Source organism: Galeopterus variegatus, unplaced genomic scaffold, assembly GCF_000696425.1.
Source record: "Galeopterus variegatus unplaced genomic scaffold, G_variegatus-3.0.2 Scaffold90, whole genome shotgun sequence".
NCBI lineage: Eukaryota > Metazoa > Chordata > Mammalia > Dermoptera > Cynocephalidae > Galeopterus > Galeopterus variegatus.
Window position 1 is genome coordinate 218,948 of NW_007726201.1, and position 11,951 is coordinate 230,898.

An 11,951-nucleotide genomic window follows, 5' to 3' on the forward strand; every position below is an offset into this window, starting at 1 on the left:
ACAGGCAGTTTGGAGAGCAATTTCACACTATCTGGAAAAGCTGAAAATAAACATGTCCTGCCACCAAGTCATTTTGCTTGCAGGTAATTAGCCTAGAGAAACTCTTAACACATGTGCACAGGCAGACTTCTACACAGTTGATTGCTGTCACGTTATTTTATAAGAGCTAAATGTTAGATATGATCTAAATGCCATCAAACTGTGGTATGGACAAATTGTGGTATATTCATATAATGCAATACTAAGCCACTGTTAAAATGAATGAATAAAAATATTCCATAGGCAGTAAAGTGGATAAAGCTGGAAAATATAAAGTCTAACAAAAATAAAGAAACATTATTTTATAAGAGCTAAATGTTAGATATGATCTAAATGCCATCAAACTGTGGTATGGACAAATTGTGGTATATTCATATAATGGAATACTAAGCCACTGTTAAAATGAATGAATAAAAAAATTCCATAGGCAGTAAAGTGGATAAAGCTGGAAAATATAAAGTCTAACAAAAATAAAGAAACTTACAGTATACTGTTCGTGTTCATTTTTAAAACTCAAAACAATACTATATAGAGAGAATATATCTACATTTAAGTACAAAAATCTACACAAGAAGAATAAATACTAATTTAAAGATAGCGGTTATCACTGGGGAGTGAGGACGTGGGGGTTATTTTATCTATAATGTCTTATTTCTTTTTAAAGAAACGATATGGACTAAATACAAGAAAATATTAATATCTGTTAAACCGGAATGGTAGACACATAAATATTTGTAATTTGTGTGTGTAATTAAAATTTTCATAGCTTAAGCAAAATTTATTAAAAAGAAAACAAAAACTGAAGTATTAAGTAAGGGAACAAATCAATAGGTGAGTAAATTAATAAATGCATAGGCACACTCGATATGGGGGCGTGTTACACAAACAGTGGTAGAAGTTGCAAGCACCATTAGCAGGTATCGAATTTTACTCCACATTCAATGTATATGGAAATTGACAGGCACACATATTAAATGACCCCACACACATAGCCAGAACTGGAACCCAGTCCTCCTAACTCACAGTCCATGACTCCCTCACATCACCCCTCAGGTCCATATCATTGCCACCTTCACCAGAAAAAGACACAGGCATTTACTGGCATCGGGAATGGTTCAGAGAACCAAGAGGGGGTCTGTTCTCAATAACCAAGAACCATTCCCAGAAGTTTCTCTCCATGTAAGAAGTACCATTTATAAACACTTCAAGAAAACTATATAGCAGCTAATTTAATGCCATGGCTTCACCCCAAACCCAGAATAACTTCTGCCAATTGTCAATTGAGGGAAAACACCATGAAAAAAAGTAAATTTCCCAAGAAACAGCTGACTGGGGTTACAAGAACGTTGCTTATGATCTGGTTGGTGGAAGACCTCCCACTCGTTTCTGAAATTGAGGTCTTCTCAGCACCCCAGTAGGTCAGTAACACCCAGCATCTCTTCTCAAACGATCTTGCAGTCTGACGTCTTGAGCAAGCTCCAGATGCCCTGATGTAGATGACTCGCTGGCAGAACCTAGAGAGTGAGCTTCCCATCTGCTCTCATCCTCTCCCTTCCCACCTTAACCAGGGCTTCATTCACAAGGTGCCCATTATCTGAACTGAAGATTAGATTTTCAAGTCCCTTCCAGCCCCTGGTGCTTTTTTGTAATTAACAACAATAGCTAATATTATTGAATGCTTACTAAGGGCTAGACATTGTTCTATGTACTTTTTGACTTTTAACTAATTTAATCCTCACAAAAACCCTATGAGGTGCATAATGAAATCATCGTCGTTTTAAAGACAGAGAATTGCAAGCACAGAGAGACTTAAGAACGTTTTCCAAGGTCACACAGCTAATGAAGAGGAAGAGGATTCAAACCTGGGCAGTTTGGTTCCCCAGCCTGAACTATCACATACTATACCAAACTCACTTTATTCTTTGAGTGCCCACACATTATTGGAAAAGAATTCAAGAGAGACGGAGACAACACGCTGTTAGTCTATGACCTTTGATTCAGCGACTGCTGAAGTCACAACGGCTATGGGGAAATGGGCAAGAACAGCGGTATTGTCCAAGCTCCAGAGTCTATGCCCATAGCTGTGGCATCAAAGGGACCCTCTGTGCTGTTTTATGGTGATTTTGTACTTGGAAGGTGCAGGGACCTGGGACAATCCTGCTCACCATTCTTCCTCACTACTTAATAAGGGACCAGGCGCATGTTTAACAAACATTTGTTACGTGAATCAAAAATGACAAAATGCTGTGATCTATGAGAAATGAACATGCTGGTACTACTGAAAGTTAGGGAAAGACAGTAGCCCCCAAAAGTGTTCCCTGTTCGCAAGTGTGTGCTTGAATTACGGCTGAAACAAGAGTGGCCTTTCTGATCCATCTCAAAAGAAGAACACAGGTACCCATTTCTGCGATTTCCCTTGATGGAATTTAAGTCTAGCATCTGCTAGGAAAGGTCAGTGAAGTCTTTACTCAGAACATCAACTGTCCAACCACTGTTTTGTGTCATGAGACCTTAAGATTCATGAGGAGCTCCATGAGGATTTTGCCTTTCAACTTCAAGGACAACTAGGAAAACGGTAGTTGGCCTCCTGAGTTGTGTGGCCTGTGGCAACAAATATTAAAAAGCTGGCTTTTAGAGTGAGCCAGAGACAGTGGTAGCTGCAGGCGTATCTCTGGCTTGATTGAGATTTAAACCTTCTCTGCCATATCCTAGAACTTTTATCGCTGGCATATTTGTGCCTTATAGGGGATTTACGGCTGAAGAATTTCCAAGGATTTCCTGGACCCACTTTCACACAGATGTCTTTGTCCCTCACAGAAGGCGTGGATCCCTGAAGCTGGTTAGTGATCTCAGCAGCCAGGTCTCTAAGGAAATTCCAGGTTTCCCACAAGCATTTCAAGAGTCCTGGAAATTCTCTAATGAACTAACCCAAGCACACAAGGGCACAGTTTTAACGAGCCCGATTGACCCCGAGGGTCTGGAGACATATACTCCACTGGGCCCCTGTGTTTGCCAGGGGTCCAGCAGGGGTAATCCCATGAAGATTGGGGGCTCTTCTTTGGTGTCCAGCCCCTCTCACTGAAGCACCCTCCCATCCTTCCAGGGCTTCCAGAAAGCTTTTTTGATTGCTGTTTCAGAACACACATTAGGCAGCAAAGCCAACGAGAATCTCTTCGATCTTGTGGCTGCAACTCCTATACTCCCCACCCCCAGCCTGAACGCTTAGCTGGGGAGGAGGGTGTCTGCAGGGGAGGAGACCAAGGGACAAGCTTCCCTCACTGTTGGCTTCACCTCTAACCACAAGAAAAATTTCCACCGTTTCCATTATTTCTGGCATGGAGCCACACTGTAGGAAGACAGACTTTCTGTTGAGAGAAGAAGAGAGATGGAGTCTGGTGAGAAAGTACATATAGCAGGAGGGAGGAAAGGAGCGGAGCAGGAAAGCGGGAAGAGAGGAGCAAGGACGGGCAGAGAGAGAAGCGGGCGGTGCTGCCCGGCGGTGGGCGGTGGGCGGCGGGCAGCGGGCGGTGGGCGGCGGGCGGGCCCCAGGGGCTGGGCAGGTCTCCAAAGAGCCAAACGTGTGTGATGGAGCTAGATTTACAAATCATGCCCAATCAATACATGTTGACTGAACTACACTGTGATAGAAATTCCCTTTTAATTTTTCTTCACTCAATGTAACTTCAATATCCATGAGGGAAAGGGGTGTGGACCCCACCGTTGCTTGATTCATTATTAAATAAAATCTGAAGGTTTTTTTCAAATAGCTCAATGATGCAGTTTCTGCCTCCCACCCTGAAAAATAATAAGTAAACTCACAGCCTTGTAGGTACCCAGATCAACTGTGGGCTATGTTCATTTCTGATCCAATGATACGATAAAGCTTTCCCTTCCACTCCAGGTACACTGGAGTGCCAAGGAGGGAGGATTGCTGATTATAGCGATAACTTATAGTCCTCTCTGATTTTTTATGTTTCAAGACTTATCATTCACACACTTTGGTACTAAGATTGTTAATAATTGGGAATTTTTTGTGGTGCACCTCAGAAAAGATCTAGACACACTGCTATGACCTCAGATCTGCAGCATCTACAGCTAACCATACCGGATGTTCCAGCACAAATGTTCTTGTCACCTAGACATGGGAGACATAGTGAGACACTTTCCCCCATCCCAACGTGAACTGCAACACACAGGAAATAACACCATCCTGAGAATTAAATTTCAGAACGAAATCATAATGGATCACAACAGATATAAGCAAAATTCTAAGACCCTTTGTGTCCTGGGAAAGAAAAGTGAAAGAAAGGATAAAGAGATTCACAGGCGAAGAGAACATGTCAGTGGACCAAGCATTCCCACAGACAAAAGGATTAAGATAGTACGCACGTGCGCGCACACACACGGTTACACACGAGAGAGAAGGAAAGCTGGCGGAGCAAACACGGGTTTGGGGATTAGTTTCTTCCCGCCCTAAGGAATTAAAAAATTTCTTCAGATCATGAGTCTTTCAAAGGGTGAACATCTATGTGTCTTTTCAATACACACCCCCGCCCCAAGAAGACATTTCTGGAAAAAAAAAAACTACCAATTTTTCTAATTATTTTTGGTGTAGATTTACTTTTAATGATTGATCTTTTACCTACTTATAAGATCTACATTGTGATTGCATCTAGAATTTTCTAAAAGTTTGAAATTTAACAAAATTAATCACTGTAATATAATGAAGTAGTAAATAAGCCTTTGAAAATATAAATCAATGCTAATTTTAGTATTTATTACCATTCAATAAGATTTTATCTTAAACTACTTGTGCCATTTAACCAGGCGATTATGTTTTATGCCCCTTAGGTATCCCATTCACCATAATTTCCTAATCTACCTAAAAGCCATTTCAAGTTTGGGTTAAAACTAGAAAAAAAGGGAGAGAGGGAGAGAGAGAGAGAGAGTCCACGCTCAGCCAGTGAGCGCACCGGCCAGCCTTATATAGGATCCGAACCCGGGGCGGGAGCGTTGCTGCGCTCCCAGCGCCGCACTCTCCCGAGTGAGCCACGGGGTCGGCCCTAAAACAAATTCTTACTTATCTGTGTGCTGTTATAAGTTTATATATGTAAATGATTTGAAGAAAAATGTATCCTCATGGTAATAATATGGAAGAATTTTCCTTTGCAAGAGTAGTGCGTGCATTGCAAGAGAAAAGGGGGATGCTTTGAATGAATGATTCCTCAGAGAATATGCTCAAATAACAATAGATGGATCCCTAAATACCTTCTAAGAAGGATACTTCCTGTCACTTTCATTTTACTGAGCACTAAGATGAGTGAAATATTCTTTTTTTCATAGCAAAAAAATAACTTACTAAGAACTGAAGTAAGGCACCAAAATGAGAACTAATGAGTCTTTTAAGGCAGGTAGAATTGATTCAATATTACTGGTATGAGATTTTAGTGGAAAGGAATACATATGCGAGATAATTCTGCCCCAAGCCCATAACCATAAGACCCATTTCCCCCTTATTAGTTACTGAAGACTAATGTCAAATACAGAATGGATAAACAAACAAAACAGTAGCCAGTATTCACAAATAGAAATTGTAATGCAATATAATTAAATCATCAATTTATAATACTAATAGTCAAGTAAATATTTTACTTAGATTCTTTTTTTAATTAATTAATTTACTTATTTATTATGAATATTCATAGATACAAATTATCAGAAATTGCTTGTGTACCCTGTGTCCACACCCCATTATTCCCCTACCTCCCGCCCCCTCCCCCTCTGCCCCCACTCTGCTTTGTAGCCCTAGGAATGTTCCCTCCCTCTGTAAGACCACCACACTACTGTGGTCTTTCTTTCCTTCCTTCCTTCCTTCCTTTCTTTCAAAGTAGAAATTATCTTCTAAGGATTAGGACACATTTATTCTGAAAAGCCATCATCTTTGAGCCATGCTGTACTTTGAATTAAGTTTTACTTCTAATGGAGAACTGTTGATCATTTCTCTGTACCTACTGCTGATAGTGGTTTTTAATTTAACACCAGGGCATGAAGGCATCAGAACCTCTTAGAAATGAAGCAATGGACATTATATGTATTAATGTGCTCTAAACACAGTTGAATTTAGACAGGAACAAATAAAATTTCTTTTTTACAACTAGCAAATTAGTATTCTGGCTCCTTGTTATTTAACTACTCCACACATAAAATCTCTTCTTGGCATAACAGAAGATTGTTGATCATAAGAACAGGAGATACATTGGAAATGTAGACAGCTGAATGACTTTTAGCCTTTGTGGATAACAATAGCTAATATTTGAATGCTTATTATGTGCATGGTGCACTTAGTTGTCAGGTCCGCCGCTGGCCGACCTGAACAGCCCTAGAAAAAACGCCTCGTTATCAGTCTTTCCCTTGGTGGGCGAGCGAATTGCCCGGATTCCTCTTTCCCTCCAGTCCCCTTGGAAGGAGACAGGGGAAGAGAGACATGAGGAGAGGTGAGCACAGCCGTTGGCCCCAACCAGCCTGTTAAAGGACACTCAGACACGGCGGGGGTTCTGTTGAGCAGTTCCGTTTATTATCACACAAGCACTTGCTTTTAAAGGCAAATGGGGAAGGGAGGTTTTTTACATCCTCCAATCAGCTTAAAGGTTACGAGAGCATGCATCCTGTGTCAATGCGTAGCTATTGTAATCACACAGTGTTCACGAGCGTGGAAGCGCGTATTTGGCCAATAAGGGCTAAGGCAAGGTTCCCGCAGACACTCCCGCCCTACTTCCTCCTGGCGCTGTCTTAGGCTGCCACATTAATACGTCCTTGTGGGCTCATAATGGCACCGCTTGTAATGTCTCTTAAGGTGGAGTTAGTTTTTAAGGCCCAACAATCAGTGCCCAATTTGTATTATTTCATTTACTCATCATAACAACCCTCTGACATGGACTGAAAATAAGCATCATTTTACAGATTGTTAATAGAGAGTACAGAAAGACCAGCCAGGTCAACACTAGTAAGCAGCTGAGCCAGTATTCACCCCCAGGTAATCTGGCTACAGAGCCCCTACCCTTAACCATTTCACTAGAGCTGAAGTTTCATTTTAAATTTGTGGCCCCACCCTCTGTATCTTTTCCACCTTCCTTCATTTTGGAGCACACAGAGTCTCAGTTGGTCATAAGATTTCCCCCTGCCACTGGGAAGAAGAGCTGGGCAAGGGCAGAAATTTCAATGCATGCATCATTAGTAAATTGGGTTTCTTAACCTTGTCTTGCCTTTTAGCATGCTTTGTGATATTTTTTTGCTAAAAGCCAGATACTATGTATCTAAGGTACTCAGGCTTTTAGTATGAGGTATTATGTTAATCAGGCTAGGAGCTGGGCTACGTTTAATGCTTGCTGTAGCTGTTCCAGAGGCCTCTGTTTCCTCTAGATTTTGGTTTTTGTTAGTTTGTCTCTCAGTGTGCTTTTTCCCTTCCCTGTTGCCCTTGGGTTTCCCTAAGAACTTCTTCTTAAATAGAGTCTGTCTTGCAGCTCTCTCAATTGCAATCCACATATATTATCCTGAAGCCCTATTGATGTAGTGGTAGGGTATTGTGGAGGGGAAGTATTTTCTAATATTATGATTAAGTCTCAGGTTTTTTTGGCAGACTCAGGTCCTGACCTTCAGAAGAATTTCTTAGCCTTTTTCTTCTCTCCCCTTATGTGAGAAGTCTAGTGGGGGTTCAATCTGTATAATTGCCCTTCCCTAGATTAGACAAGGCTTTGGTGAAGTAGCTTCTCTTGAGGGCAGGTCTTTGTTGAGGAGAGCAGAACACTTTGAATGTATTTAAAAAATGGTTGCTTGTCCCCACTGCCCCCAAAGCCCCTGCCTGAAGCAGGAGGGAAATTTTCTCTGATTTTCACAGTGAGAACCCAATGAGGTTCCCAGAGGTAAAACTCAGAAATGTGCAGGAAGCCCCACCTAAGACTGGGCCCCCAACACCTTCCAGTTCTCAAGCTAGTCCACAGTTCAGCCTCTACAATTTGTCAGTTACCATTTAAGTGTCTCTACTAGTTATTTATTCTAGTGACTTCTGCTTCTAAGCTGTGATTCTCTGTATTTACCTGTTTTCCCACTTTATGAGGCAGTGATTTTCCCTGTGACTTCACTTTTCTGGTGGATCTAACAAGAACTGTTATTTTTTAAGCTTTTGTTTTGTGAGGATGTTAGTGAGCACTTCCAAGCTCTTTACGTGTTGGAGCACGGTGAGAGCCAACACGTAACAGACTTAGGTAGTGTCTTAGTCCATTTGGTCCACGAGTGGAATATTCTGCTGTAACTTTTCCTGTTGTCTAGAATTTCTGACATATTCCCAAACTAAGAACAAGGTAGCCTTGCATTCCAAGGAGAGATGTTAAACACACACACAGGACTTACTGAAAAACAATACTGAACCTGTGATTCTTAGCCCCCTGTGAACCTGCAACATATCGAAGAGAAGCTTCAAGGCATCATTAAACACAGAAACTGATGCCTACTTCCCCCTTACAGAATTACAGGTATGGGGAAAAAAAAGAATCAGATTGAGATTAGGTTGTATCTGATAAACTACAGGCTTAATAGAATAGCATAGTGCTTAAGAACATGTCCTCAGAACTACAAGGCCTGGGCTCAAATCATGTATCTGCCATTTACTAGCTAGGGAACTTCAGGGAAGTTACTTTATCTTTGTGAGCCTGATTCCTCATCCTTAAAAATGCAGATAATAACAGTACCCACCTTTAGACGGTTTGTGAGAATTAAAAGAAGGTATGTTTGTGCTGTGTTTAGCACAGTGCTTCCCCTTAGTCGATGAATGTGAGTTATTGTTATATACCCAACATCCAGCTAGCCAGCAGCAGAAACTGGGCTAAGGAAGGCATTTGCTTCTCCATCTAGAACACAAATATTTATTCTTTATATGAAAAATCCTTTTCCTGTTTCATATGAGATTTTTCTTCCCAAGTAAACAACTATAAATCTCAAGTACACATCTGGATTGCAGTGGCTAACAGGCAGACCCAATAGAAAGCATGCAAGGATGATAAAAACCCTGTTTTGCACAGTTCTCCCTAAAATTTTGTAGCTGGTGGGGGCCCCCCAGTGGGAGAATCACCCACTGAGTTTCATTCCCTGATGCCATAAATGAGCAAAGTTATCTTTCTTCCATCTCTTTATAATTGTTGTCTGTGATGGTTTAAAAAAAAAGGAAAACTTAGGAGACACGGGTAGTGGTGGTGTGAAGAGTCACATGGATACAGATGAGTCAGGAAGTATGGGTGCTCACAACTTTATTCTTGGGAATGTGGTTGCCCCTTATAGACATAAATGGTTCTGCTATTGAGGATGACATCATCAAGTGCCTCTCTGTTAAGCTTGAGGGACATTGAGCCACACACACATTTTTCCATGCTACCAATAACTTTCCATGTTACCATACCACCCTTTGCCTGTGTTGGAGCACATTCTTCTTGGTGCCTGGAATACACAGGCTCTCTCTTTTCTATATTGACTGATCTTGCCACAGACGGTTGCTGTGACCTTGGATTTCCAAGGCTCTAAGCCATACTCAAACCAACTGAGTTAATTGGTTTAGGCACTTTTGGGAACGATGCAGGGGCCCCTACCTTGGGAATAACAACACCTAATTTCTAAAAGGGCCTGTGGGAAATTTACAGGGTCACAGTCATTTACTTACATGAAAATAGGAAAAGAAAATCTATTCCAACTGGCCACATTCTAACTACAAACACCAGAAGAGGTTATAAATACATAAGAAGAAAACCAAACAGTCTGTTAGCATTATCTTAGAATGCCTAGGAAAGTGAGCCAGCTGCATTAGCAGTTACAAAGGGCTTGGGCAAATCCTACGACCCTTGGCATCAGATGTTTTCTTCATGCTAATTTTGTACACAGCAACTTTTTCCTTCATGAGTAAACCAAGGACAGCATAAAATACATGCATTTTTTAGAATTCCATTTATATTGTAATCACTTCTCTGTGTTGCCTTTAGGGCAGCAGGAAGCCCCAGTCTAGTCTCCAGTCTTCCTCAAAAGCTTTCTCTGAACTCTTTTTTAAGAAAGGAAACTGCCAGTAAACATTCAACCCACTACCTCCTCCAAGTTCAAGTTCAGTGCGAAGTTCAGCTCTGATTTCTTTAGAGCAGTATTAAAAGTCATAATCATCTTTTATCCCTAGTTAAAATTAATTTTTTTTAATTTGAAATATTTTATTTAGCTTGCAGACTAGAGCAGTTTATTAACCCTAGTAGGAAAGAAATGAAAGCTTTATCTCATGATATTCCACCTGGGTTCTCTGAAAACCACGTGCACTGCTGAATGTGGGAGAAAAGTTGATCCACACCACCATCTGCTGGTCAATCTCGTGTATTGCACCAAGAGAGTTAGAAGTCAGGGAGGGACAGCTGATCCCTTGCTAAGAGCGACTTTCAGGCCGTTAAAGTACACCAAGCCATGAAGGGTGTCAATGAACTATACCTAAAATATGAAAGTGTGAGTATGGCCTTTCAGCAACTTCCAGTACATTGATTTTTGCCAAGTAAAAAAATCCACCTATATGGTGTAAACCCAGGTATAGTAAAAAACTAGCAAGAGCAGGCAGGTGTCAAAAGGAAAAAAGAAAAAGACCTCTGTAACAATGTAAGAAAAGTTCCAGTAGAATACTACTGTGAGAATGAGAGCAGAGCATAAATTATGATTATAAGAATATAAGAAGACACTGCCTGAGCTGGAGCCAAGGTGAGCATCCCACTCCTGCATGCTAGCAGGGACCCAGCCTAAAGCCACTGCGAGCCCCTTCCACTGCCTGAGCAGGAGCCAAGGTGGTCCACCACAGCCACCACCACACTTACTGCCTTCGCAAGTATGACTACCACCACAGTGGTAGCCAGGGCTACCCTACAGGAAAGATATACCATGCTCTTGGATGGGAAGGATCAACATCATGAAACTGTCTATACTACCCAAAGCAATCTACAGATTCAATGCAATCCTCATCAAAATACCAATGACATTACTCACAGAAATGAAAAAAAATAATCCTAACATTCATATGGAACAACAAAAGACCCTGAATAGCCAAAGCAATCCTGAGCAGAAAAATAAAATAAAATAAGGCTGGAGGCATAACACTACCTGACTTCAAATTATATTACAAAGCTATTGTAACCAAAACAGTATGGTACTGGCATAGAAACAGACACTCAGATCAATGGAACAGAATAGAAAACCTGGGAATCAACTCACATATACTAACAGCCAACTGATCTTTGACAGGCAACAAGAACATACATGAAAAAATGCTCATTATCATTAATCATCAGGGAAATGCAAATTAAAACCACACTGAGATGTCATCTCACCCTAATTAGACTGGCTATTATCAAAAAGACCAAGAATAACAAATGCTGGTGAGGATGTGGGGAAAGGGGAACTCTTCTACATTTTTTGGTTAGACTTTAAATTAATACAGCCATCATGGAAGACAGTATGGAGGTTGCTCAATCAACTACAGATAGAACTACCAGATGATCCAGCAATCTCATTACCGGATATATAGCCAAAGGAATGGAAATTATCATGTTGAAGGGACACCTGCACTCCCATGTTCATCACAATACAATAGCCGAAATATGGAACCAACTTAAATGTCTCAACAGAAGAATCGATAAGGAAAATGTGGTATAGATACATGATGGAATACCACTCAGCCATGAAAAAGAATGAAATTCTGCCATTTGCAGCAACATGGATGAGACTGGAGAAAATTATGTTATGAGAAATAAGACAGGCAGAGAAAGAGAAATTCCACTCATAACTGGTTGCTAGGAAAGAAGGAAGGAGAGAGAGAGAGAGGAAAAGAGAGAGAGAGAGAGAGAGAGAGA